The following is a 5,028-nucleotide window of genomic DNA, read 5'->3' on the forward strand; positions in this document are numbered from 1 at the left end:
TATATATATATATATATATATATATATATATATATATATATATATATATACCTTCTGATGCTGGTAGTCTGAGACAACATGCTTTTGCATCATTAAAATTACATCATCATCAACATCAACCTGCAGGCAGCACAACAAATGCAGAATTATCTACTGCTGTCTCAAGAAAATTTTGTTGTCACTCTGTGTATTGAAAGATATTTGGTCAAAGATATTGATTTAGATAACAAGAAAGAAATCCATTCTGCCTTTTGATGTTGCTAACATGTCACAAAAGCAGTTTCACATTATAATTTGTTTTCTCTATTATCAGATTTTAGAATTTAACAAGTTTCACATTAAACATACAAATAGATGGTTTTTGATTGAATGCCTAAGGTTGCGTTTAGTTACGGAAAAACATATTTCATTTTCCGTTTTCTGTTTTCCCTTTTCAATTTTCATTTTCCGTTTTCATTTTTCATTGAAAATTTTAGAGAACGCGTTTAGTTAAATTTATTCATTTTTCATTTTCAGTTTTAGAAAATTAGAAAACGTGTTTAGATGTCTATTTTTCTATCGGTTTTCATTTTTAAAAAACGGTAGTGGTAGTAGGGTCTGGGTGGGGGCGGTGACGGTAGCGGGTCGGCGGCGGTGGTGGTGATGACAGGCGATGGTGGTGGCGACGTCAATTTTGTCAATGGTGGTGGTGGTGGTGGTGCTAGTGACGGGTTAGTGGTGGTGGTGGTGATGGTAGGTCGGTGATTGTTGTGGTGGTGTTGGGTGGGTGGGGGTGCGAGTGTGTGTTTGTGTGTGTATGTGTGTTTGTGGCGGTAGGTGTAGGTTTATGTGTGTGTGGGTGTGTGTGTCTGTGAGGGTGGGGGTGGGGGTAGGTGTGGGTGTGTGTGTGGGTGTGTGGGTATGTATGTGTGTGTGTGGGTTGGTGTGTGTGTGTGGGTGTGGGTGTATGGGTGGGTATGTATGTGTGTTTGTGTTTGTGGGTTGGTGTGTGTGGGTGTGTGTGTGTGTGTGGGGGGGGGGGGGGGGGGTTTGGTGTGTGCGTGTGTATGTTGGTGGGTGTGTGTGTCGGTGGGGGTGGGGGTAGGTGTGGGTGTGTGTGTCGGTGTATGGGTATGTATGTGTGTGTGTGGGTTGGTGTGTGTGTGTGTGTATGGGTGGGTATGTATGTGTGTGTATCTGTGGGTTGGTGTGTGTGTGGGTGTGTGTGTGTGTGTTTGTGGGTGTGTGTGTGTGTGTGTGGGTTGGTGTGTGCGTGTGTATGTTGGTGGGTGGGTGTGGGTGGGTGGGTATGTATGTGTGTGTTTGTGTGTGTGTATGTGGATGGGTATGTATGTGTGTGTGGGTTGGTGTGTGTGTGTGTGTGTGCGGGTGGGTGTGTGTGGGTATGTATGTGTAAGTGTGTGTGTGTGTGGGTTGGTGTGTGTGTGTGTGTGTTGGTGTGTGTGTGTGTGTGTGTGTGTGAGTGGGTATGTATGTGTGTGTGTTTGTGGGTTGGTGTGTGTGTGTGTGTGTGCGGGTGTGTGTGTGTGGATGGGTATGTATGTGTGTGTGGGTGGGGGGTGTTAAGGTGGGGGTAGGTGGGGTGAAGTGGGTGTGTGTTTATAGAAAAATTTTGGAATTAGAAAAATATGGAAACCAATGATTATCAGTTTTCCAAAATTTTCCAACTTCTTTGTAATTTTAGAAAACGGAAAATTTTCATTTTCCGTGAAAAATTTAGAAAAATAGACGAACTAAACGCGTTTTCAAAATTCTCATTTTTCTTGGAAAATTTTTCCAGAAAACGGCCCATTTTTCCGCAACTAAACGCACCCTAATCCTTTATTTACAGTTACATCCTACCCTACACAGTCGATCTCTGTTCCTCCAGAACTGTCAGGCTTGCACTTAAAACAGTAAGGCACAGTACAAGTCATTTAAGCATTTTTACTTGCTGGTTATATATATTAGTATTAGAAAATGATCCCTATCATTATAATACTTGTTATTTCTTCTGTTCCGTTGGCAAATCAACACAAATCTGCAAGTGCTCCACCAAACTCCTTGTCCTGCTAAGTAACCTTGACCTTATACATGTTCCTGTCATCTTTCCTAAAAAATTAGCAGCAGAAGCATCAAGTAAAATATTTCTCTGTCAGCTATAAGCCCCTGTTCACAACCAACCTGCTAACTTGCTATTTCCAGTTTACAAATTAATTGGGAAAAATATTTTAATAACTTTATATATAAGGCCATGTTTATGTAGCTAATATTTTCGGTTTTTAGAAACGTTTTGATGCTTGACCTTGTCACTTGTCTGTTAAACTAATGGCTTGATGTTGTTTATATTTGCTCCCATGAAAAGAATATATTAGATATGAATGATTTGAGCATGACACATTACAACATGAACCACATTATACACACAAAAAAATCAATTATATTATAAAGAACATATTATATTATCTCACATATAAAACGTGTATTGGTTTCCTTTACAAAAGAAAGTTAGAAACAATAAGAATATATCCCCAAAGGAGAAACAAGGAAAGCAGTTAAACTGGAGAAACGTTAACCAATCAAAAGAGGAGTCTACCCCCACCTAAGCAACCAGTCGAGAAAGCAATGTCATGCGTGTCTGCATAAACTCCGCCTGTCTTAACTGTTTATAAGAGTCTATGTTAGTACAGGCCCTTTAAAACACACACACAACACACACTACTCACATATGATGTGAACGAAAACTTGTTCTTTATATTCAATAAACAAAGTTACAACTAATGCAAGGAAAGCTACTGCTATATATACTACTCTAACTATGCTATCTAATCTAGTTAATAGATCATAATCATGTAAACTTACTCCTAAAGTAAAGCAAGATATGGGATAAAACCCCCATGAATCGGTCTTACTTTTGAACAAGTAAACAATTCTTATTTTCCATCTTTATTATTTGTGGATATCCTCCATTTTGTTACCAATACCCTAAGCTACAGGATCATGACCCATGACCCATAAACAAAACTATTGAACCGCGATCCAATGACCCGTACCTGTGACCCGATAAATTAACGATTAACCCAACAGTCTATAATCCTTTTGATTGCCATTTTCCTTGCATCTGTTTGCTCTTCTTCAGTCAACTCCACATAAGATGGAACTGCAGGTAAATCAACATATGTTTCCTCCATGACAGCCGTCTCCACTCTGCCTGGTGGTGAAAGCTGATCCTCGTCCAAGAATGAAGATGATGGCAGGTGGTCTTCATCTGTCATTGTAATAATATCCGTTGACTTTTGTTCATGTGAGTCAATAGGAGAAATTGCTACATCTGAAACAATATTCAATTTCTCATCAGGACCAACTTGTTGTTCATTAGGAATCTGTTTTGTAAAAGATGATTGGTTGGTAATATTTTCTGGGATATGAAACTTGGTTTCTATTTTAGGTATAAGAATTTATAATTCATCATTAACAGGTGGAGCAGGTTGTAGTTGTCTAAACAGAATAGAGGCATCAAAATCAGACTCTCTGTGTCAGACTTGTAGCATCTTCCACAATATGGTCTGATGGGGTTCCAACAACACGGCTTGGGTCATGGCGACGAGGATCCTGTAAACATCATGTTGAACTTTTAACTTAATAATAATAAATTAATAATGAAGAAAACATATAATATGATATGACTAAACTTAAACTCACCCTTCGTGAATCACGTTTAGGATCTGCTTGCTGAAGAGTAATGGAAGTGGGTGTAGGAGACAACGGTGTGCTAGTAGCTAAATTGCCACTTGGTCGGGGTACTGGTTGGCTGCTATGTCTGGTTAGTGGGGGAGGGCTTTTTGGTAAATGTTTCATGTTTATAACAAAAATAAATAACATTAATTGTATAATGATATTTTGAAAAGAACTTGCAAGAAATTCAGCTCCCCCTTCACCACATACGTTACTTCCATATAACCCGACAAGAAAAAATTCATAATTTGAAAATTTGACAAAAACAAAAAAGGAAATATGAAACTCGTTTATGTGAAAAAATGTACTCATTTAACTTCACAAGGTGTGGCAATAGGTATGCCATTTCTTTTCCCAAATTCCTTGAAGGATCTAAAGTTCTAAACCAATAGTTGTAAGCTGAAATGGTGAAATCAAGTTGTGTTTAGGATAAGAAGTAGATGCAGAAAAATAACAGAGGCATAAAAGACAAATCGAAAAAACCAGGTGAAATCGTAGATGCAAGAAAAATCATAAGCCTTTATGCTTGATTGAGAAGATGAAGTTGAGAGATGAATGAGAAATTGCGTTTCCTCTTATTTGTTGAAGAGCTGAAGAAATAGGGTAGGGTTGGAGCATCCTTTTCATACATTAGTGCAGTAAGACCTGAAGAAACCCAATGATTTTGGCTTGAATAATCACCGCTGTGTATTATCACATATATATATATATATATATATATATATATATATATATATATATATATATATATATATACACACACACAAACACACGAATTACAAGATATGGATTACAACATATTTAAATCATAATTATCTAATCTATACATTTGAATCTATCATCTCCGGCTTTTTTGGCTTCTTATCTAACTTCTGTTTACATTCCCCCTCACTCTTTACCGAGACAAGGTTTAGATTGTGCTTCAGTTTGTCTAACATGTAGCGAGTGGATGGCTTTGTGAAGCCATCAGCTATCTGATCATCTGATGATATAAACCAAAATCAAGAGCTCCCATAGCTACTTTTTTCTGGAACAAAATGAAAGTCCACTTCTATATGTTTCATCCTTGCATGAAATACTGGATTTGCTGTTAGATAAGTGGCTCCTAAGTTGTCACACCACAGAACTGGTGGTCTATGCTGTTGAATCCCCAACTCTCTTAGTAATGATTGAATCCATGTTGCCTCAGCAGTGCCATTTGCCAGAGCTTTATATTCTGCCTCAGTACTCAATCTAGATACCGTTGGCTGCTTGCGTGAGCTCCAAGAAATAAAGTTTGGACCTAGAAAGATTGAAAATCCTCCGGTAGATCTT

The 5,028-nt window shown here is 38.1% G+C and overlaps 1 long non-coding RNA gene across 1 annotated transcript; it reads right to left on the reverse strand.

Annotated features, from left to right (window-relative positions):
* Positions 1 to 2,350: 2,350 nt before the first annotated feature.
* On the reverse strand, positions 2,351 to 4,383 carry LOC111920113 (uncharacterized). Its single transcript, XR_006185669.2, has 3 exons — positions 3,682 to 4,383; positions 3,033 to 3,591; positions 2,351 to 2,641 (listed from the first exon to the last, which is right to left on the reverse strand). It is a non-coding gene; the product is annotated as an uncharacterized LOC111920113 (long non-coding RNA).
* Positions 4,384 to 5,028: the final 645 nt, after the last annotated feature.

The sequence above is a fragment of the Lactuca sativa genome, chromosome 8, assembly GCF_002870075.4.
Source record: "Lactuca sativa cultivar Salinas chromosome 8, Lsat_Salinas_v11, whole genome shotgun sequence".
Lineage (NCBI taxonomy): Eukaryota > Viridiplantae > Streptophyta > Magnoliopsida > Asterales > Asteraceae > Lactuca > Lactuca sativa.